The sequence below is a fragment of the Pseudophryne corroboree genome, chromosome 11 (assembly GCF_028390025.1).
Source record: "Pseudophryne corroboree isolate aPseCor3 chromosome 11, aPseCor3.hap2, whole genome shotgun sequence".
NCBI lineage: Eukaryota > Metazoa > Chordata > Amphibia > Anura > Myobatrachidae > Pseudophryne > Pseudophryne corroboree.
The window spans coordinates 334,841,160-334,866,040 of record NC_086454.1 but is presented as its reverse complement, the minus strand read 5'-3'; the positions used below and the strand labels follow the sequence as shown (position 1 = coordinate 334,866,040).

The 24,881-nt window shown below is 50.3% G+C and overlaps 1 protein-coding gene across 5 annotated transcripts in view; it reads right to left on the bottom strand.

Annotated features, from left to right (window-relative positions):
- LOC134969682 (anillin-like) overlaps positions 1-22,334 on the bottom strand; it is a 102,828-nt gene extending 80,494 nt beyond the window's left edge. For 2 of the 5 annotated variants that reach the window (XM_063945786.1, XM_063945784.1), the window contains exon 1: positions 22,068-22,334. The gene's annotated coding sequence lies outside the window, so the exon portion shown is untranslated. Of the gene's footprint in view, positions 1-21,919; positions 21,986-22,067 lie in introns of those variants that run through there. The other 3 variants (XM_063945782.1, XM_063945785.1, XM_063945783.1) reach the window with 3 other exon arrangements.
- Positions 22,335-24,881: the final 2,547 nt, after the last annotated feature.

Below are 24,881 nucleotides of genomic sequence, written 5' to 3'. Positions count from 1 at the left end.
CACGCCCGTAGTCCCAGCATAATTAGAGGTCCCGAGGCCACGCCTGTAGTCGCAGCAATAATTAAAAAAAATTCAATAAATTTAGTGTGGCAAGGAGGCCACAGTTGAGAGGCAATACTCACCACCTTGTAACCTGGGTGTAATGTTTTTAGCAGGTGTCAAGCTTTTGCAGCCTACTGGGAACAACATGCAGGTATTCAGCAGCAACTGAGAGCTTGGCTTAAACCTCTGCTGGGAACAGAGTCCCGGGTTCCTGAGGGTGAATTAGTCGCCCGGGTGATAGGCCAGGGGGTGGCTACTGTTAAGAGTCCTGGAATGCTGTGATACCTGTTTTGTGCTAAATCTAGCTGTAAACTTTTGTGACCCATTTATGAATTGCTGTCTGTGGAAGTTGTGGAAAAAATAAACCCTGCATTTGGAACTTTTAAGCCCCGTACACACAGGGTGACAGCACTGGACGACGTGAACGATAACCATCTTTTTTGCAAGATCTCTCTTTCATATCGCCAGTGTGTATGGATGAACGATTGCGCACACCTGCAGTCAGGAGAGTCACACCAGTGGTCCCATAGATTATGGGGTGTGTGGAGAGCACAGTTACTGGTATACGGAAGCTGTCATGGCCGGCCCTGTAATTTACTGAAGCCCACTTATGAACGTTGGGATACTCTGGATCAAACCAGATTCTGGCAATCAGTCTCCCACTTCAATTTCCAGACAAGATCGCACTGCCTGGTGCAAGACGCCATACAGTAATGATATCCAGGCCTGAGAAGCAAGGTCACGAGGGGAGAGGGAGGTATTGGTGGAGGAGCAGGTGCTACGTACAACAGATTGTGTAAAGTAGAGGTAAGTCCACGCCGCAGCTTCTCAAACACTCCAGGTGTCCATTATTATAGAGGAGAAACATTACCGGAGCGGAGCCAGCACAGAATAGTAGCCGTTACACCAAAGTATCAACTGGACCCAAGACCCACTCAATAAACCATGAGAAAAAACGCCACATAACACAGTGCAGCCAACCCACTACGTAATGGTGCAGAGGAGACCCCACCTGCACACTGAGGAAGCACAGAAGCGTTAAGGGCCTTATACGCTACAGTGATATGTCGGAGGCGATTTCCCTTGAACTTTCCTGGGAGCTTCCCGAGACTGGTTCCATACGATTCCATACATTTTGCATGTGATATATCTTATGCGATCCCAGTCATGCCTGCGGGAACCGACATATCACGAGTGCAGCACTAACGATCTAGGGGAGCCGATCCGACCCTCACGGGAACGTGCATCGGATCGGATACACATCCAAAATGCCCGATTTCACCCGATATATATATCGGCACGAATGGCCGAAATTGAATGAAATCGGGCATTATCGTTCTAGTGTATGGGGCCCTTTACACATAAGGAGGACCTCTAGCCATGTGTGAGGACAGAATCCTGGCAGTGGCACAGGCAGCCCTTATCAGAACATACACTAGGGCATGCTCCAGGACAGAGACGTTCTGAATAAGCTATCCCGATCGGAGACAGCCAGGCCGGGCTTCCTCCTTGTACAATGTGTAGTCATGGGATGTAAATTGTGTACAGTCACACAAGACTCTGAGTATCACAATCTCCCAATCCACTGAAGATGACTGGAACAAGGCAACCAGTTATTTATATAGCGCACACATATTCCGCAACGCTGTACAGAGACCTAGAACGGACACAGCCCTTAAAGGGGAAAATAGGATTTTAATACCTACCGGTAAATCCTTTTCTCTTAGTCCGTAGAGGATGCTGGGGTAACCATAAGAACCATGGGGTATAGACGGGATCTGCAGGGTACATGGGCACTTTTAAGACCTTGAATGGGTGTGAACTGGCTCCTCCCTCTATGTCCCTCCTCCAGACTCCAGTTATAGGAACTGTGCCCAGGGAGACGGACATTTCGAGGAAAGGAATTATTGTTAAACTAAGGTGAGATACATACCAGCTCACACCTCAAACACGCCACGGAACATGGCATTCAACAGAACTCAAGCCAACGGCATGAACAATGTCAGCAACAGGCTGACTATAACCATAACACAACCTGTGTGTAACCACAACTAATAACTGCAGATACAGTACGCACTGGGACAGGCGCCCAGCATCCTCTACGGACTAAGAGAAAAGGATTTACCGGTAGGTATTAAAATCCTATTTTCTCATACGTCCTAGAGGATGCTGGGGTAACCATAAGAACCATGGAGTTATACCAAAGCTCTAGAATGGGCGGGAGAGTGCGGATGAATCTGCAGCACCGATTGACCAAACATGAGGTCCTCCTCGGCCAGGGTATCAAACTTGTAAAACTTAGCAAAAGTGTTTGAACCCGACCAAGTAGCTGCTCGGCAAAGTTGTAACGCCGAGACCCCCCGGGCAGCCGCCCAGGACGCGCCCACCTTCCTGGTAGAATGGGCCTTCACCGATTCCGGTAATGGCAATCCAGGCCTAGAGTAAGCCCGCTAAATCGTAGCACAAATCCAGCGTGCAATAGTCTGTTTGGAAGCAGGAGCCCCAATATTGTTGGGATCATACAGGATAAACAGAGCCTCCGTTTTCCTAATCTGAGCCGTTCTGGCGACATAAATTTTTAAAGCTCTGACCACATCGAGAGACTTCGACTCCACTAAGACGTCAGTAGCCACTGGCACCACAATAGGTTGGTTCATGTGGAACGACGACACCACCTTCGGCAGAAATTGTTGACGAGTCCTCAACTCTGCTCTATCTTCATGGAAGATCAAATAAGGGCTCTTGTGAGACAAGGCCGCTAACTCCGATACCCGCCTTGCGGAATGCCAAGGCCAACAGCATGACCACTTTCCAAGTGACAAATTTCAACTCTACCTTCTGTAAAAGTTCAAACCAATGTGATTGAAGGAACTGCAACACCACGTTAAGATCCCATGGTGCCACTGGAGGCACAAATGGAGGTTGGATGTGCAACACGCCTTTCACGAAAGTCTGAACTTCTGGAAGGGAGGCCAATTGTTTTTGAAAGAAAACCGATAAGGCTGAAAACTGTACTTTAATTGAGCCCAACTTTAAGCCCGCATCCACACCTGCTTGTAGAAAATGGAGAAAACGTCCTACCTGAAATTCTTCCGTAGGAGCCTTCTTGGATTCACACCAAGACACACATTTTCTCCAAATACGGTGGTAATGTTTAGACGTTACCCCTTTTCTAGCCTGAAGTAGTGTGGGAATGACTTCACAGGGAATACCATTTCGGGCTAGGATCCGGCGTTCAACCACCACGCCGTCAAACGTAGCCGCGGTAAGTCTTGATACACGCACGGCCCCTGCTGTAACAGATCCTCTCGTAGAGGAAGGGGCCAGGGATCTCCTATGAGTAATTCCTGAAGATCTGGATACCAAGCTCTCCTTGGCCAGTCTGGAACAATGAGGATCGCCTGAAACTTTCTTCTTCTTATGATCTTTAGTACTTTCAGAATGAGAGGAAGCGGAGGGAATACATACACCGACTGAAACACCCATGGTGTTACTAGGGCATCCACTGCTATTGCTTGAGGGTTCCGCGACCTGGAACAATGGCCCTCATTCTGAGTTGATCGCAGCAGCAAGAAAGTTAGCAACTGGGCAAAACCATGTGCACTGCAGGGGAGGCAGATATAACATGTGCAGAAAGAGTTAGATTTGGGTGGGTTATTTTGTTTCTGTGCAGGGTAAATACTGGCTGCTTTATTTTTACACTGCAAATTAGATTGCAGATTGAACACACCCCACCCAAATCTAACTCTCTCTGCACATGTTATATCTACCCCTCCTGCAGTGCTCATGGTTTTGCCCAATTGCTAACTTTCTTGCTGCTGCGATCAACTCAGAATGAGGGCCAATATCTCTGAAGTTTCTTGTTGAGACGAGACGCCATCATGTCTATTTGAGGAACTCCCCAAAGACTTGTCACTTCTGTGAAGACCTCTTGATGAAGACCCCACTCCCCTGGATGGAGATAGACTTCCTCAGCAGACACTGCTTCCCAGTTGTCCACTCCTGGAATGAAGATTGCTGACAGATCGCTTGTACGTTTTTCCGCCCAACGGAGAACTTTCGTGGCCTCTGCTGCTCTGCTTTTTGTTACGCCCTGGCGGTTTATGTACGCTACTGCTGTTACATTGTCCGATTGAATCAGGACGGGCAGATTGCGCAGCAGATGTTCCGTTTGAAGAAGGCCGTTGTAAATGGCCCTTAACTCCGGAACGTTTATGTGTAGACAAGTTTCTTGGCTTAACCATCTTCCCTGGATGTTTTCCCCCTGTGTGACTGTACCCCAGCCTCGGAGACTCGCATCCGTGGTTACTAGGATCCAGTCCTGGATCCCGAACCTGCGCCCCTCTAGGAGGCGAGAGCTGTTCAGCCACAACAGGAGCGAGATTCTGATCTTGGAAGACAGGATTATCCTTCGGTGCATGTGAAGGTGGGATCCGAACCACTTGTCCAACAGATCCCACTGAAACACCCTGGCATGGAATCTGCCAAACCGAATGGCCTCGTAAGCCGCCACCATTTTTCACAGCAACCGAGTGCATTGATGGATTGACACTCTTGCCGGTTTCAGAATTTGTTTGATCAGGTTCTGAATTTCCAGAGCCTTTTCCACTGGAAGAAAAACTCTGTAATTCTGTGTCCAGAATCATTCCCAGAAAAGACAGCCGCGTCGTCAGCACCAACTGTGATTTCGGCAAGTTTAAGAGCCAACCATGTTGTTGCAGAACGGTCAGGGAGATCACCATGTTCTGCAGCAATTGGTCCCTGGATCTCTCCTTTATCAGGAACCATCATTTCCGCCATTACTTTGGTGAAAACCCTCGGAGCCGTGGACAGATCAAACGGCAACGTTTGAAATTGGTAATGACAATCCTGAACTGCAAACCTCAGGTAAGCCTGATGCGGAGGATAGATGGGAACATGCAAGTAGGCATCCTTTATATCCACCGACACCATAAAATCTCCTTCCTCCAGACTGGAGATGTGACGGGGGAACCTTGATAATGACCTGATTTTGACACAACTTTTGTATTGCGTCGCGTACCAACTCCCTGTCCGGAAGAGAAGCTGGCAAGGCAGATTTGAAAAATCGGCGAGGGGGAACATCTTGAAACTCTAGTTTGTACCCCTGGGACACTATTTCCAAAACCCATGGGTCCAGGGCCAAACAAACCCAGAACTGACTGAAGAGTTTGAAACGTGCCCCCCACCGGTGCGGACTCCCGCAGAGGAGTCCCAGCGTCATGCGGTGGATTTGACAGAAGCCGGGGAGGACTTCTGCTCCTGGGAACCTGCCACTGCTGGTGATATTTTACCTTTTCCCCTTCCTGCAGTAGCAAGGAAGGAAGAACCTCGGCCTTTCTTGTATTTATTGGGCCGAAAGGACTGCATCTGATAGTGGTGTGTTTTCTTTTGTTGCGCAGGAACATAAGGTAAAAAGGATGACTTACCCACGGTAGCCGTAGATACCAAATCAGCGAGACCGTCACCAAACAAGACACCACCTTTATATGGCAGAGACTCCATATTTCTCTTAGAATCAGCATCAGCATTCCATTGATGAATCCACAATGCTCTCCTAGCTGAGACTGCCATGGCATTGGCTTTCGAACCCAAAAGGTCGATATCCCTCGCAGCTTCCTTTAGGTAGGCTGCAGCGTCCCTGATATGACCTAGTGTCAAGAGAACGCTATCCCTATCCACGGTATCTACCTCAGAAGACAAGCTATCAGCCCATTTTTCGATAGCACTACTCACTCATGCAGATGCAATGGCTGGCCTGAGCAGCGTACCTGTGGTGACATAAATGGATTTCAATGTAGTTTCCTGCCTACGATCCGCAGGATCCTTAAGGGCTGCCGTGTAAGGGGACGGAAGAGCCACCTTTTTGGACAGCCGTGCTAGTGCCTTGTCCACAATGGGGGATGACTCCCACTTTTCCCTATCCCCCGAGGGAAACTGATACGCCACCTGAATCCTTTTGGGAATCAAACTTTTTATCAGGATTTTCCCAAACCTTTTCAAATAGTGTGTTCAGTTCATGAGTGGGAGGAAACGTTACCTCAGGTTTCCTTCCCTTATACATACAGACCCTTTTATCAGGAACAAGAGGGTCTTCTGAGATATGTAATACGTCTTTTATCGCCACAATCATGTACCGAATGCTCTTTGCCAATTTTGGATCTAATCTGGTATCACTGTAGTCGACACTGGAGTCAGAGTCCATGTTGGTATCTGTGTCTGCCAACTGAGCAAACGATCGCTTTTGTAACCCCGAGGGGGTCTGGACTTGTAACAACACATCCTCCACAGATTTCTTCCATGCCTGGTTCTGAGACTCAGATTTATCCAATCTCTTATTAATAAGAGCCACATTTGCATTCAAAGCATTCAACACATTTACCCAATCAGGAGTCGGCGGTGCCGACAGGGTCACTCCCACAGCCGCTTGTGTCCCTAATACAGTCTCCTCATGGGAAGAGCACTCTGCCTCAGACATGCCGACACACGTGTATTCACCACTCACAAACAAACTGGGCAGGGGGTGACGGCCAACTCTGGGAGCGAGCATCTAGGCGTACCTAGCGATCAGACCCTCAGGAACTAATGGTGTCCTGAAGCCAAGAAGCAGAGCCTTTAAACTCACTAGAAGTAGGTCTGTTTCTCTCCCCTAAGTCCCACGAAGCAGGGAGACTGTTGCCAGCAGTCTCCCTGAAAATAAAAAAACCTAACAAAAGTCTTTTCCCGAGAAACTCAGTAGAGCTCCTCAGAGTGCATCCAGTCTCCCTGGGCACAATTCTAAAACTGAGGTCTGGAGGAGGGGCAGTGGGAGGAGCCAGTTCACACCCTTTGAAAGTCTTAAAGTGCCCATGTCTCCTGCGGATCCCGTCTATACCCCATGGTTCTTATGGTTACCCCAGCATCCTCTAGAACGTATGAGAAATAGGATTTAGTCCAATTAATATTTAGACCGGAGAAGGAGCCAACAACTCTAATGAGCCAGAAACAACGGCATGCCATCAACACAATATTGTTACCCGCAGCACCTGCCGAGAGACCACACATACCAGGATCTCAGCCAATTACACATGACCAACGCACACTGCGCAGGCAGAGCGGCCCTCCCGCCAGGTGACAGGGATCCGTGGTGTGACCATTAATAGGAGAACACTATAATCATTCATCCCATGCACTAAATCTACAATCCAGGCCAAGGTTCTCCAACACTGCCCAGAGATAACGCCAGGATTGGGGGCACCCAGTACATGTTGTGGCTTTGCTGTCCCTAAATATTCACATGCAGGTCCATTAAGCACTGCCAGAAATGCAGGGTGATGGGTGCACCCAGCCGGGCACTGCCAGAAATGCAGGGTGACGGGTGCACCCAGCCGGACACTGACAGAAAAGGAGATTTATGGTAAGAACTTACCTTTGTTAAATCTCCTTCTGCAAGGTACACTGGATTCCACAGGGAATTACATCGGGGTGAAGAGATGGATCTTGATCCGAGGCACCAACAGGCTAAAAGCTTTGACTATTCCCGGGATGTATAGCGCCGCCTCCTCTATATCCCCGCCTCCAGGCACTGGAGCTCAGTTTTGTTAACCAGCCCAATGCAGTAGCAGGTAAGAGAGACGACAACAGTTAGTAGCCACATACACCACATTCTCACGACAGGAGAAGGAACCAGCGGCTAATGCCATACAAACCCAAAGAAGCTAAGGGGGTCATTTCGAGTTGATCGCTAGCTGCCGTTGTTCGCAGCGCAGCAATCAGGCAAAAAAATCGGCACTTCTGCGCATGCGCGTCGTACTTTCACAAAAGCCAATGTAATTTTACACAAGCTCTAGCGACGCTTTTCAGTCGCACTGCTGATCGTTCAGGGATTGACAGAAAGTGGGTGTTTCTGGGTGGTAACTGACCGTTTTCGGGGAGCGATTGAAAAAAACGCAGGCGTGTCGGATAAAAATGCAGGCGTGCCCGGGGAAACGGCCCGAACGCAGGGCGTGTGTGACGTCAAAACAGGAACTAAATAGTCTGAAGTGATCGCAAGGTAGGAGTAGGTCTGCAGCTACTCAGAAACTGCTTGATAAAATTTAGACCCGTTCTGCGATCCTTTCGGTCGCACTTCTGCTAAGCTAAGATACACTCCCAGTGGGCGGCGGCCTAGCGTCTGCACTGCTGCTAAAAGCAGCTAGCAAGTGATCAACTCGGAATGAGGGCCTAAGTGCGTCCGGGTGGGCGCCCTGTGGAATCCAGTGTACCTCGCAGAAAGAGATTTAACAAAGGTAAGTTCTTACCATAAATCTCCTTTTCTGCAGCGAGGTACACTGTGATTCCAGAGGGAGTTACAGCGGGGATGTCCTAAAGCAGTTCCTCATGGGAGGGGACGCACTGTAGCGAGCACAAGAACCCGACGTCCAAAGGAGGCATCCTGGGAGGCGGAAGTATCGAAGGCATAGAACCTTATGAACGTGTTCACTGAGGACCACGTAGCCGCCTTGCACAATTGTTCAAGGGTCACACCACGGCGGGCCGCCCAAGAAGGTCCAACTGACCGAGTAGAATGGGCTTTGATGGTAGCAGGAGCTAGAAGGCCAGCCTGTACATAAGCATGTGCAATCACCAATCTAATCCAACTGGCCAAGGTATGCTTATTAGCAGGCCAGCCACGTTTGTGAAACCCAAAAAGAACAAAGAAAGAATCAGATCTCCTAAGTGAAGCTGTTCTCGTCACATAAATAGGGAGAGCCCGTACCACATCCAAAGACCGCTCTTTGGAGGATAAACCAGGAGAGGTAAAAGGCCGGAACCACAATCTCTTGGTTAAGGTGGAAAGAGGACACCACCTTAGGCAGATAACCAGGGCGAGTTCTAAGAACCGCCCGGTCATGGTGAAAAATCAGAAAGGGTGACCGACAGGACAAGGCACCCAAGTCTGAAACCCGTCTAGCAGAGGCAATAGCCAGCAAAAACAAGACCTTAAGAGTAAGCCACTTAAGGTCCACAGACTCAAGAGGTTCAAACGGAGACTCTTGTAAGGCATCCAGAACAACCGACAAATCCCAAGGAGCCATAGGAGGAACATAGGGAGGTTGAATCCGTAAAGCACCCTGAGTGAACGTATGAACATCAGGCAGAGTTGCATTTTTCCTCTAAAACCATATCGACAAGGCAGAAATATGAACCTTGAGGGAGGACAGACGAAGGCCTAAGTCCGGGCCCTGTTGCAGGAAAGCCAAGAGTTTGGTAGTACTAAACTTGCATGCATTATAATTCTAAGCCGAACGCCAGGTGAAGTAAGAATTACAGACCCTATTATAGATCCGAGCGGAAGCGGGTTTACGGTCCTTCAACATAGTTTGAATGACCGCCTCAGAAAATCCCTTGGCCCTCAGAACTGAAGCTTCAAGAGCCACGCCATCAAAGCCAGTCGGGCCAGATCCTGGTAGACACGAGGGTACTGAACGAGGAGGTCTGGGCGTTAAGACAGTAGAAGAGGACGTTTCTTGAAAGAGATGGCGTATCCGTGAGCGACGGCTTCCTTTACCCAGGCGTCTGAAGTGATCTGTAACCATACCTGGGCAAACCGTAGAAGTCGGCATCCCACCCTGGGGTCCCCAGCAGGCTTGTCTGTTTTGGAAGCAGGCTGACGGGCAGCCCAGGAACGGTTAGGTTTAAGCTTAGTGGATTTGGAAGTGCGAGCCTGTTTCGGGTACGCCTGACCCTTTGCTTTACTTGGAGGTCGAAAGGAACGAAAGGAAGTATTTTTAGCCTTCGGAACCGAAGGATTAGTACTAGGCAGATAGGCAGTCTTAGCGGATGCTAAGTCAGCAACAATCTTGTTTAGATCTTCCCCAAAAAGGATGTTTCCCTTAAAGGGGATCACCTCCAATGTCTTTTTAGAGTCCAGATCTACAGACCATGACCGCAACCAGAGAATCCGGTGAGCCAGAATGGACGTAGTAGACACTTTGGCCGCCAGGACACTGGCATCAAATGCCACCTCCTGAATGTAATGAGAGGCTGTAATTAGGGAGGCCAATCCCGGGCCGTTTTTTCAATCCCGGGATTCGGGATTGAAAAACGGTCAATCCCGTGATTCCCGGGATCCCAGGATTGCAGTAGGGACCAGTGAAGGTTGTAGGGAGCAGCGCTGGAGGGAGGGTGTAAGTAGTGGTGCGGGAGGGAGGGTGTAGGTAGTGGTGCGGGAGGGAGGGAGGGGGTAGGTAGCGGTGCGGGAGGTAGGGAGGGGGTAGGTAGCAGTGCGGGAGGGTGGGTGTAGGTAGTGGTGCAGGAGGGAGGATGTAGGTAGCGGCGCGGAAGGGTTGGTAGCGGCGCGAGAGGGAGGGTGGGTGTAAGTAATGACACTTACTATTAGGCAGGCGGTCGCGGCAGCCATGGACTCACTGAACGCGGGAGCATTTCAAATGAAGCGCCGGCCGCCAGCCAACCAGAGCTGGCGGACCGGCAGCCAATCAGGGAAGCGGTCGCAGCAGTGGCTCCTGATTGGCTGCCGCGGCAGCTTCCCCGATTGGCTGCCGAGCCGCCAGCTCTGATTGGCTGGCGGCCGGCGCTACATTTGAAGTGCTGCCGCGTTCAGCTTGTCCATGGCTGCCGCAGCCGACCGCCTAATAGTAAGTGTCATTGCTTACACCCACCCTCCCGCACATGCGCACTGTAAACCCTTGAATCCCGGGATTGGAAGCTCCAATCCCGGGATTCAAATCCCAGCATTTTTGGGCTCAAATCCCGGGATCCCGCCGATCCCGATCCCGGGATTGGCCTCCCTAAGTGTAATAATATACAAAAGACATTGTCTAACATTATCAGGAAAATCAACTTCCTGAACCCAGGCTTCAATAGCTTTTGCAGCCCAAGAAGCCGCAATAGTGGGCCTATGCACAGCTCCTGCAAGAGTGTAAATAGACTTCAAGCAACCCTCCTCACACTTATCCGTTGGTTCCTTCAGAGAGGTGACGGTAGTGACAGGTAGAGCAGATGACACCACCAGACGTGCGACCTGTGAGTCCACCGGCGGCGGTGTTTCCCAATTTTTACTTAACTCCGCAGCGAGGGGATAACGAGCTAGCATCTGCTTAGACAGAGAAAATTTATTTCCTGGATACTCCCAGGATTCTTGACGTATGTCAACCAAGTGGTCAGAATGGGGTAAAACGAATTTAGTAACCTTCGGACGCTTGAACTTACCAGGTTTCTTAGACGTATCTGGAGGTTGTTTCATCATCGATCTGAAGAATCAGTTTGATAGCCTCCAAGAGGTCAGGAACATCCACCTGTAGATTACCCATCAGAAGCATCTGCATCAGTGCCTGATGGGTCAAGTATATAAGCCATCTTCATCGGATGACGTATCCGAAACATGAGTGGATTGTGAGGAAGAAATGGCCAACTTAGATGACCCTTTGGTCCTAGCGGGGCGAGGGTCAGGCTTTTGTTTAACCAAAGACTGATTTAACTGCTGTAACTGAGACAACAGAGAATCCACCCATGGTGGATTTACAACAGGGACAATATGTGATTGTACAGGTACAGGAGGTCCCACCAGGGGGCGCAAGTCTCATTACTAGCATAGTCAGTAAATTAGAAAAAGCAGCCCAAGGTGGGTCTTTGTGTGCCACCGGTGCTGCAGACTGACTGAGGGGTATAGAACCCCCGGTACCTGAACCCTCGGCTGCAATGTTTTCTTCTGAGCAATCCGTGGCGTCAGCACTGCATGGCGCAGGATCAGCCAAGGATCTACCGCCCTGATTAGCAGACATTGGGGCAGATGTATTATCCTGGAGAAGGAATAAGGAAGTGATAAACCAGTGATACGTGCAAGGTGATAAACGCACCAGCCAATCAGTTCCAATATGTCAATTAACAGTTAGGAGCTGATTGGCTGGTGCGTTTATCACCTTGCACGTATCACTGGTTTATCACTTCCTTATGCCATCTCCAGGTTAATACATCTGCCCCACTATTTGGAAGCGTACCCTTAGGGCGTAATATTACAATAAAAGCAGACAAAGTACCTGACAAAAACCCCCTGTATAGTGTGACTGCAAAGCAGAGCACAAACAGAGAAATTAAGAGATTTATGGTGACTGAAACACACAGAGAAAAATACCAAAGTAGTATATCCTATGAGATACTATATCATACGAGAACCCTGATGCACTTAGCCATCTTCAGGGTACAGAATATAGGGATAGCAATATGTGAGAGATACACGGAATGGAGACCACACAGCAGCTATTGGCACACACAGTCACATATACAATGCAGAAATTATTACAAACAACAATAAAACTGTAGTGTTCACTCTAGGAGTGAAAAGGGGCAGGGCGCCGGACTCCGGGGGCACATGTGTGTGCGCGCGGCGAAGTCGTGCGCCCGAAATGGGGGCGCGGCCACGCAAATTAGAGGGCGTGGCCACGCCTATGTCATTTTAGGGGCGGTGCGGCCCACAGACGCTACTATAGAGAGCGTCTGTGGCCGGCGACGTCACTGTTGGGGGCGTGCCCAGCACCTCCGTCGGTGCTGGGCTTCCCCCAGCCCTCTCCCAATGCGTGAATGGATGCCGGGCGGCTGTTCTAGCAGGGCGCCGCAAAAGGGGCAGGGCGGGTTTTGCCTGCTAAAAAACGGGCAGGGCGCGGCGCCCTGCTAAAACAGCCTAGAGTGAACACTAAAACTGCACTGGACTAGCAATACTAAGTAACTGTACTACCAAGTAAAATAAGATTTTACTTACCGATAAATCTATTTCTCGGAGTCCGTAGTGGATGCTGGGGTTCCTGAAAGGACCATGGGGAATAGCGGCTCCGCAGGAGACAGGGCACAAAAAGTAAAGCTTTTCCAGATCAGGTGGTGTGCACTGGCTCCTCCCCCTATGACCCTCCTCCAGACTCCAGTTAGGTACTGTGCCCGGACGAGCGTACACAATAAGGGAGGATTTTGAATCCCGGGTAAGACTCATACCAGCCACACCAATCACACCGTACAACCTGTGATCTAAACCCAGTTAACAGTATGATAACAGCGGAGCCTCTGAACGATGGCTTCCTTCAACAATAACCCGAATTAGTTAACAATAACTATGTACAATTTATGCAGATAATCCGCACTTGGGATGGGCGCCCAGCATCCACTACGGACTCCGAGAAATAGATTTATCGGTAAGTAAAATCTTATTTTCTCTATCGTCCTAGTGGATGCTGGGGTTCCTGAAAGGACCATGGGGATTATACCAAAGCTCCCAAACGGGCGGGAGAGTGCGGATGACTCTGCAGCACCGAATGAGAGAACTCCAGGTCCTCCTTAGCCAGAGTATCAAATTTGTAAAATTTTACAAACGTGTTCTCCCCTGACCACGTAGCTGCTCGGCAAAGTTGTAATGCCGAGACCCCTCGGGCAGCCGCCCAAGATGAGCCCACCTTCCTTGTGGAGTGGGCCTTTACAGATTTAGGCTGTGGCAGGCCTGCCACAGAATGTGCAAGTTGGATTGTGCTACAGATCCAACGAGCAATCGTCTGCTTAGACGCAGGAGCACCCATCTTGTTGGGTGCATACAATATAAACAACGAGTCAGATTTTCTGACTCCAGCTGTCCTTGCAATATATATTTTTAATGCTCTGACAACGTCCAGTAACTTGGAGTCCTCCAAGTCACTTGTAGCCGCAGGCACTACAATAGGCTGGTTCAGATGAAATGCTGACACCACCTTAGGGAGAAAATGCGGACGAGTCCGCAGTTCTGCCCTGTCCGAATGGAAAATCAGATATGGGCTTTTGTAAGATAAAGCTGCCAATTCTGATACTCTCCTGGCAGAAGCCAGGGCTAGAAGCATGGTCACTTTCCAAGTGAGATATTTCAAATCCACCTTTTTTTAGTGGTTCAAACCAATGAGATTTTAGAAAGTCCAAAACCACATTGAGATCCCACGGTGCCACTGGAGGCACCACAGGAGGCTGTATATGCAGCACTCCCTTAACAAAGGTCTGGACTTCAGGGACTGAAGCCAATTCTTTTTGAAAGAAAATCGACAGGGCCGAAATTTGAACCTTAATAGATCCCAATTTGAGACCCATAGACAATCCTGATTGCAGGAAATGTAGGAATCGACCCAGTTGAAATTCCTCCGTCGGAGCACTCCGATCTTCGCACCACGCAACATATTTTCGCCAAATTCGGTGATAATGTTGCACGGTTACTTCCTTCCTTGCTTTAATCAAAGTAGGAATGACTTCTTCCGGCATGCCTTTTTCCTTTAGGATCCGGCGTTCAACCGCCATGCCGTCAAACGCAGCCGCGGTAAGTCTTGAAACAGACAGGGACCCTGCTGAAGCAAGTCCCTCCTTAGAGGTAGAGGCCACGGATCTTCCGTGATCATCTCTTGAAGTTCCGGGTACCAAGTCCTTCTTGGCCAATCCGGAACCACTAGTATCGTTCTTACGCCTCTTTGCCGTATAATTCTCAATACTTTTGGTATGAGAGGCAGAGGAGGAAACATACACCGACTGGTACACCCAAGGCGTTACCAGCGCGTCCACAGCTATTGCCTGCGGATCTCTTGACCTGGCGCAATACCTGTCCAGTTTTTTGTTGAGGCGAGACGCCATCATGTCCACCATTGGTCTTTCCCAACGGGTTACCAGCATGTGGAAGACTTCTGGATGAAGTCCCCACTCTCCCGGGTGAAGATCGTGTCTGCTGAGGAAGTCTGCTTCCCAGTTGTCCACTCCCGGGATGAACACTGCTGACAGTGCTATCACATGATTCTCTGCCCAGCGAAGAATCCTTGCAGCTTCTGCCATTGCACTCCTGCTTCTTGTGCCGCCCTGTCTGTTCACATGGGCGACTGCCGTGATGTTGTCCGACTGGATCAACACCGGTTTTCCCTGAAGCAGAGGTTCTGCCTGGCTTAGAGCATTGTATATTGCTCTTAGTTCCAGAATGTTTATGTGAAGAGACGTTTCCAGACTCGTCCATACTCCCTGGAAGTTTCTTCCTTGTGTGACTGCTCCCCAGCCTCTCAGGCTGGCGTCCGTGGTCACCAGGATCCAATCCTGTATGCCGAATCTGCGGCCCTCCAATAGATGAGGACTCTGCAACCACCACAGAAGAGACACCCTTGTCCTTGGAGACAGGGTTATCCGTAGGTGCATCTGAAGATGCGACCCTGACCATTTGTCCAACAGATCCCTTTGGAAAATTCTTGCGTGGAATCTGCCGAATGGAATTGCTTCGTAAGAAGCCACCATTTTTCCCAGGACTCTTGTGCATTGATGTACAGACACCTTTCCTGGTTTTAGGAGGTTCCTGACAAGCTCGGATAACTCCTTGGCTTTTTCCTCCGGGAGAAAAACCTTTTTCTGAACCGTGTCCAGAATCATCCCTAGGAACAGCAGCCGAGTTGTCGGCATTAACTGGGATTTTGGAATATTCAGAATCCACCCGTGCTGTTTTAGCACTTCTTGAGACAGTGCTAATCCCATCTCTAGCTGTTCTCTGGACCTTGCCCTTATTAGGAGATCGTCCAAGTATGGGATAATTAATATGCCTTTTCTTCGAAGAAGAATCATCATCTCGGCCATTACCTTTGTAAAGATCCGAGGTGCCGTGGACAATCCGAACGGCAGCGTCTGAAACTGATAGTGACAGTTTTGTACAACGAACCTGAGGTACCCCTGGTGTGAGGGGTAAATTGGAACGTGGAGATACACATCCTTGATGTCCAAGGATACCATAAAGTCCCCCTCTTCCAGGTTCGCTATCACTGCTCTGAGTGACTCCATCTTGAACTTGAACTTCTTTATGTACAGGTTCAAGGACTTCAGATTTAGAATAGGCCTTACCGAGCCATCCGGCTTCGGTACCACAAAAAGAGTGGAATAATACCCCTTCCCTTGTTGTAGAAGAGGTACCTTGACTATCACCTGCTGAGAGTACAGCTTGTGAATGGCTTCCAAAACCGTCTCCCTTTCGGAGGGGGACGTTGGTAAAGCAGACTTCAGGAAACGGCGAGCTGGATCTGTCTCTAATTCCAACCTGTACCCTTGAGATATTATCTGCAGGATCCAGGGATCTACCTGCGAGTGAGCCCACTGCGCGCTGTAATTTTTGAGACGACCGCCCACCGTCCCCGAGTCCGCTTGAGAAGCCCCAGCGTCATGCTGAGGCTTTTGTAGAAGCCGGGGAGGGCTTCTGTTCCTGGGAAGGAGCTGCGTGTTGCTGTCTCTTCCCTCGACCTCTGCCTCGTGGCAGATATGAATAGCCCTTTGCTCTCTTATTTTTAAAGGAACGAAAGGGCTGCGGTTGAAAAGTCGGTGCCTTTTTATGTTGGGGAGTGACTTGAGGTAGAAAGGTGGATTTCCCGGCTGTAGCCGTGGCCACCAAATCTGATAGACCGACTCCAAATAACTCCTCCCCTTTATACGGCAAAACTTCCATATGCCGTTTTGAATCCGCATCGCCTGTCCACTGTCGCGTCCATAAAGCTCTTCTGGCCGAAATGGACATAGCACTTACCCGTGATGCCAGTGTGCAGATATCCCTCTGTGCATCACGCATATAAAGAAATGCATCCTTTATTTGTTCTAACGACAGTAAAATATTGTCCCTGTCCAGGGTATCAATATTTTCAATCAGGGACTCTGACCAAACTACCCCAGCACTGCACATCCAGGCAGTCGCTACAGCTGGTCGTAGTATAACACCTGCATGTGTGTATATACTTTTTTGGATATTTTCCATCCTCCTATCTGATGGATCTTTAAGTGCGGCCGTCTCAGGAGAGGGTAACGCCACTTGTTTAGATAAGCGTGTTAGCGCCTTGTCCACCCTAGGAGGTGTTTCCCAGCGCTCCCTAACCTCTGGCGGGAAAGGGTATAATGCCAATAATTTCTTTGAAATTATCCGCTTTTTATCAGGGGCAACCCACGCTTCATTACACACGTCATTTAATTCTTCTGATTCAGGAAAAACTATAGGTAGTTTTTTCACACCCCACATAATACCCTGTTTAGTGGTACCTGTAGTATCAGCTAAATGTAACGCCTCCTTCATTGCCAAAATCATATAACGTGTGGCCCTACTGGAAAATACGGTTGATTCGTCACCGTCACCACTGGAGTCAGTGCCTGTGTCTGGGTCTGTGTCGACCGACTGAGGCAAAGGGCGTTTCACAGCCCCTGACGGTGTTTGAGTCGCCTGGACAGGCACTAATTGATTGTCCGGCCGCCTCATGTCGTCAAACGACTGCTTTAGCGTGTTGACACTATCCCGTAGTTCCATAAATAAAGGCATCCATTCTGGTGTCGACTCCCTAGGGGGTGACATCCTCATATTTGGCAATTGCTCCGCCTCCACACCAATATCGTCCTCATACATGTCGACACACACGTACCGACACACAGCAGACACACAGGGAATGCTCCTAACGAAGACAGGACCCACTAGCCCTTTGGGGAGACAGAGGGAGAGTTTGCCAGCACACACCAAAAGCGCTATATATATATATCAGGGATAGCCTTATAATAAGTGCTCCCTTATAGCTGCTTTGTTATATCAAAATATCGCCATAAATTTGCCCCCCCCTCTCTGTTTTACCCTGTTTCTGTAGTGCAGTGCAGGGGAGAGACTTGGGAGCCGTCCTGACCAGCGGAGCTGTGAGAGGAAATGGCGCCGTGTGCTGAGGAGATAGGCCCCGCCCCTTTTCCGGCGGGCTCGTCTCCCGCTATTTAGTGAATCCAGGCAGGGGTTAAATATCTCCATATAGCCTCTGGGGGCTATATGTGAGGTATTTTTAGCCTTTATATAGGTTACATTTGCCTCCCAGGGCGCCCCCCCCCAGCGCCCTGCACCCTCAGTGACTGCGTGTGAAGTGTGCTGAGAGGAAAATGGCGCACAGCTGCAGTGCTGTGCGCTACCTTTAGAAGACTGCAGGAGTCTTCAGCCGCCGATTCTGGACCTCTTCTGACTTCAGCATCTGCAAGGGGGCCGGCGGCGCGGCTCCGGTGACCATCCAGGCTGTACCTGTGATCGTCCCTCTGGAGCTGATGTCCAGTAGCCAAGAAGCCAATCCATCCTGCACGCAGGTGAGTTGACTCCTTCTCCCCTCAGTCCCTCGCTGCAGTGATCCTGTTGCCAGCAGGAATCACTGTAAAATAAAAAACCTAGCTAAACTTTTTCTAAGCAGCTCTTTAGGAGAGCCACCTAGATTGCACCCTTCTCGGCCGGGCACAAAAATCTAACTGGAGTCTGGAGGAGGGTCATAGGGGGAGGAGCCAGTGCACACCACCTGATCTGGAAAAGCTTTACTTTTTGTGCCCTGTCTCCTGCGGAGCCGCTATTCCCCATGGTCCTTTCAGGAACCCCAGCATCCACTAGGACGATAGAGAAAGCTATGTAGGTATATAGATATAACAATGCACAGTAAATACTGGATGTATATCACAGGATACTTGTACTAAATATCCCTATAGTTATGCACTTGTTCTTAACGAACACTGTCTAAATGACATGTAGAATACTTAAGTGTCCTGTAAATGCACAGCGCTGATGAGGCAGACAGCTTTACAGAGGAGACAGTGCCCAGCAGTCCCAGAATCAGCTCAGCTTGTGTGTAATGGCGCCCAAATGCTGACAGGGAGTGAGGGAGAGAGAGAGATGCAGCTCCAAGGTGGGAACATTTGCAGTAAATGGCGGCTGGGGGAGGGGCTACAGGTCAGAGCTTTACCCCCTTGCTGGACTTCACTACCGGGTTCTGCAGTGCCTATTTGAAACGGCTTTTAAGAAATCCGACCTGCGCCCCTTGCCCTGGTGGTCTAGTGGGGTCCCTGTACGGCCACAGTGTGGCCCCAAAGATGCGGCCACGCGATCCAGGAGAGCAGCGGCGGGTGTGTGCCTGAAGTGACCGGAGCCCTCTGTTGTAAGTACCCGGCAACCAGGGCACGGGAGTATACAGCGCCGCTGTGGAAGGTGAGGGAGCCGCAACACGATATGTCAGACTGACATATAGCACTTCTAAGTGCCTGTGCTGCGGCCCTTGAAGTCTTCTTTTACAGGGCTGCCTAGCACAGCACTCCCTGTTAGCTGCCTGCACTGCAGGCACCAACTTACAAACTGAGCTCCAGTGCCTGGAGGCGGGGTTATAGAGGAGGCGGTGCAGTGCATCCTGGGAACAGTCAAAGCCTTTAGCCTGTTGGTGCCTCGGATCAAGATCCAACTCTACACCCCGATGTAATTCCCTGTGGAATCAGTGTACCCCACTGCAGAAACAGGATTTAGTCCAATTAGGGGGACATTTACTAAGCAGTGATAAAAGCGGAGAAGTTGCCTATGGCAACCAATCAGCACTGAAGTAACATCTATAATTTGCATACTATAAAATTAAACAGAGCTGCTGATTGGTTGATGGGGCAACTTCTCCGCTCTTATCACTGCTTAGTAAATGTCCCCCTTAATATGAAGGCCGGAGAAGGAGCCAACAACTCTAATGAGCCAGAAACAACGGCATGTCATCAACACAATATTGTTACGTACAGCACCTGCCCGGAAACCACACATACCAGGATCTCAGCCAATTACACATGACCAACGCAAACTGCGCAGGCAGAGTGGCCCTCCCGCCAGGTGACAGGGATCTGCGGTGTGACCATTAACAGGAGAAGACTATAATCATTTATCCTATACAGGATAAGGGAGGTAGCACTGAGCGCACACGTACAGGATAAGGGAGGTAGCACTGAGCGCACACGTACAGGATAAGGGAGGTAGCACTGAGCGCACACGTACAGGATAAGGGAGGTAGCACTGAGCGCACACGTACAGGATAAGGGAGGTAGCACTGAGCGCACACGTACAGGATAAGGGAGGTAGCACTGAGCGCACACGTACAGGATAAGGGAGGTAGCACTGAGCGCACACGTACAGGATAAGGGAGGTAGCACTGAGCGCACACGTACAGGATAAGGGAGGTAGCACTGAGCGCACACGTACAGGATAAGGGAGGTAGCACTGAGCGCACACGTACAGGATAAGGGAGGTAGCACTGAGCGCACACGTACAGGATAAGGGAGGTAGCACTGAGCGCACACGTACAGGATAAGGGAGGTAGCACTGAGCGCACACGTACAGGATAAGGGAGGTAGCACTGAGCGCACACGTACAGGATAAGGGAGGTAGCACTGAGCGCACACGTACAGGATAAGGGAGGTAGCACTGAGCGCACACGTACAGGATAAGGGAGGTAGCACTGAGCGCACACGTACAGGATAAGGGAGGTAGCACTGAGCGCACACGTACAGGATAAGGGAGGTAGCACTGAGCGCACACGTACAGGATAAGGGAGGTAGCACTGAGCGCACACGTACAGGATAAGGGAGGTAGCACTGAGCGCACACGTACAGGATAAGGGAGGTAGCACTGAGCGCACACGTACAGGATAAGGGAGGCAGCACTGAGCGCACACGTACAGGATAAGGGAGGCAGTACTGAGCGCACACGTACAGGATAAGGGAGGCAGTACTGAGCGCACACGTACAGGATAAGGGAGGCAGTACTGAGCGCACACGTACAGGATAAGGGGGGTAGTACTGAGTGCACACGTACAGGATAAGAATTGTAGTACTGAGCGCACACGTACAGGAAGTAGTACTGAGCGCACACGTACAGGATAAGGGAGGTGGCACTGAGCGCACACGTACAGGATAAGGGAGGTGGCACTGAGCGCACACGTACAGGATAAGGGAGGTGGCACTGAGCGCACACGTACAGGATAAGGGAGGTGGCACTGAGCGCACACGTACAGGATAAGGGAGGTGGCACTGAGCGCACACGTACAGGATAAGGGAGGTGGCACTGAGCACGCCCAGGATAAGGGAGGTGGCACTGAGCACGCCCAGGATAAGGGAGGTGGCACTGAGCACGCCCGTACAAGATAAGGGAGGTGGCACTGAGCGCGCCCGTACAGGATAAGGGAGGTGGCACTGAGCGCGCCCGTACAGGATAAGGGAGGTGGCACTGAGCGCGCCCATACAGGATAAGGGAGGTGGCACTGAGCGCGCCCGTACAGGATAAGGGAGGTGGCACTGAGCGCGCCCGTACAGGATAAGGGAGGTGGCACTGAGCGCGCCCGTACAGGATAAGGGAGGTGGCACTGAGCGCACACGTACAGGATAAGGGAGGTGGCACTGAGCGCACACGTACAGGATAAGGGAGGTGGCACTGAGCGCACACGTACAGGATAAGGGAGGTGGCACTGAGCGTACAGGATAAGGGAGGTGGCACTGAGCGTACAGGATAAGGGAGGTGGCACTGAGCGTACAGGATAAGGGAGGTGGAACTGAGCGTACACGTACAGGATAAGGGAGGTGGCACTGAGCGCGCCCGTACAGGATAAGGGAGGTGGCACTGAGCGCGCCCGTACAGGATAAGGGAGGTGGCACTGAGCGCGCCCGTACAGGATAAGGGAGGTGGCACTGAGCGCGCCCGTACAGGATAAGGGAGGTGGCACAGAGCGCGCCCATACAGGATAAGGGAGGTGGCACTGAGCGCACACGTACAGGATAAGGGAGGTGGCACTGAGCGCACACGTACAGTATAAGGGAGGTGGTACTGAGCACACACGTACAGGATAAGGGAGGTGGTACTGAGCGCACACGTACAGGATAAGGGAGGTGGTACTGAGCGCACACGTACAGGATAAGGGAGGTGGTACTGAGCGCACACGTACAGGATAAGGGAGGTGGTACTAAGCGCACACGTACAGTATAAGGGAGGTGGTACTGAGCACACAGGTACAGGATAAGGGAGGTAGTACTGAGCTCACACGTACAGTGTAATAAGTAGTCTACAGGGGGAGAGGTACTAAACCTTGGAGAGAGATTAAGCAACAGCCAATCAGCTCCTAGCTGCCATGTCACAGTCTGGGTTAGTTGGCGCGTTATCACTCGTCAAGGATTAGTACATCTCCCCCTAAATCTATATAGGGCTCCCACCCGCCGGCACAGCCGAGACTCACCCGCCGGGATCTCCTCAGACAGATCTCACTCCTCAGACAGATCTCAACGTGACGTTCCAGTTTCAATCTCGGCGCCTAATCGTAATCAGTGCTATTCCCAGCACTAGAGGAGTCACCCAGCATCAGATCACTGCGGCCATATTAGGTAGTCTCTGCAGGTAATACAAAGTCTCACCCATGAAGACGACACACAGGAGACAGACAGACCGGCCTCTAGTGTGTACATTCCTGAGGCCGTCACATTCTCCAGTCTGCTCCAACTGGGATTAGCAAAGCAATACCACGTGACGTCTGCCAAGGTCTGAGAGTACTGTGATTAGTGAGTACTAAGAAAAGGGGCGGGGACATTATCTGCAATTATCATTACTGCTCCCTGAGGAAAAGATTCCGCACACAGCTGACCGCCTGAGCTCTGACCCCGCCCTCTGCCCCTCAGTGTGCCCACTCAGTCCCTCTGCACAACACCCCAGTCACCCCCTATCTACCCAGACACCCCTATCTGTCCCAACACCCTGACCTCACACCTTAATTACCCTCTATCTGCCCCAACACACTGACCCCACATCCCAGTCCTTCTATAATCTGCCCCAACACCATGACCCCATACCCCAGTCACACCTATTTGTCCCAACACCCCAGTTCCGCTATAATCTGCTCCAACACACTGACCCCATACCCCAGTCACACCTATCTGTCCCAACACCCTGACCCCACACCCCAGTCCCTCTATAATCTGCTCCAACACCCTGACCTCACACCCAGTCCCTCTATAATCTGCCCCAACACCCTGACCTCACACCCCAGTCCCTCCATAATCTGCCCCAACACCCTGACCCCACACCCCAGTCACACCTATCTGTCCCAACACCCTGACCCCACACCCCAGTCCCTCTATAATCTACCCCAAACATAGAAACATAGAATTTGACGGCAGATAAGAACCACTTGGCCCATCTGGTCTGCCCCTATTTTTATTTTATTTTTACATTATTTTTTTCTCTAACCTTGTGTGATCCTTATTTCTTTGTAAGGATATCATGTCTATCCCATGCATGTTTAAATTGCAACACTCTCTTAGCCTGTACCAGCTCTGATGGGAGGCTATTCCACTTGACCACTACCCTTTCTGTGAAGTAAGTTTTCCTCAAATTTCCCCTGAACCTCCCCCCTCCAGTCTCAGTGCATGTCCTCGTGTCCTATTGCTTCTCTTCATTTGGAGAATGTTTCCCTCCTGGACTTTGTTAAAACCCTTGATATATTTGAAAGTTTCTATCAACACCCTGACCTCACACCCCAGTCCCTCTATAATCTGCCCAAACACCCCAGTCACCCTCTATCTGCCCCAACACCCTGGCCTCACACCCCAGTCAACCCCTATCTGCCCCAACACCATGACCCCACACAGGGGTGTATCTTCCTATTGGCCGGGATGGCACTCGCCAGGGGCGCCAGCTGAGGAGAGGCGCCATCCAGAGGTGCCACCCGCGGGCAGTAGGTAGATTCACTTTTAGAGGCAGCAGCTATCTCCCCACCCCAATGTAGTTCCTGACCTGCAGGGATGCCCAGTAATGATCACAGTATGCAGCAGCGGCTGCTGGGGGGTGTAGTTTATGTAGAGTTTCTTGTCTGTATTGTGGTGCGGTGCTGGACCCCGGCGCCAATTACAGTGGCTGCTGCTGCATTCATTGATCATTAATGGGCATCCCTGATGTTGAAGAACTACACGGGGGTGGGGGGATAGCTGCCGCCTCTAATACTGAATCTACCTAAAAGTGCTGCCTTTAGTAGTAAAATCAACATGGGGCATGTGTGTGCCTGTCACTGTGGGGTCATACGTGTATCTGGCACTGTGGGGGCATACGTGTGTCTGGCACTGTGGGGGCATACGTGTATCTGGCACTGTGGGGGTATACATGTGTCTGGCACTGTGGGGGCATTTGAGTGTCCAGCACTGTAGGGGCATACGAGTGTCTGGCACTGAGGGGGCATATGTGCATCTGGCACTGAAGGGGCATATGTGTATGAGGCACTAAACTCGGAGACATTATGTGTATCTGGCACTGTGCTACTGGGGTCATTATGTGTAACTGGCACTATACTGGGGGACATTATGTGCATCTGACACTATACTGGGGACATTATGTGTAAGGAGAGCTACTGTGGGTATTGTGTGTAATTGTGTGCTAATTGTGTGTGTGCATGTGTCGGGGTGTGATTATATATTTCTAGTTTGATATCATAATATAAAATTGTGAGACCACACCCACTTTCCCAGGAGCATGCACGCCGTCCTATATATATATATATATATATATATATATATAGCAGGGCGTGCATGCTCCTGGGCACTACTGTATGGCATAATGTGTATAAGGGGTACTGCTGTGTAGCATAACGTGAATAATGTACATTACAGTGCTGTGTAATGTGATAAAGAAACACTACTGTAGTGTAATTTGAAATGAGGCACTATTGAGTGGCCACGCCCCTTTTTTGGCACATGTGCCTTCACTATTTCAAATATGGGGAGGGGGGGGCACCAGTCTTTTACTTTGCCAGGGGCACTTGGACCCCTAAATACACCCCTGACCCCACACCCCAGTCACCCCTATCTAACCCAACAAGCAGGTTCAGGGGAAATTTAAGGAAAATTTACTTCACAGAAAGGGTAGTGGATAAGTGGAATAGCCTCCCATCAGTGGTGGTAGAGGCTAAGACTGTAGAGCAATTTAAACATGCTTGGGATAGGCATATGAATTTCTTTACAAATAATTAACATTGAATTAAGGTTCAAAAAGGGTTGAGATTACCTAA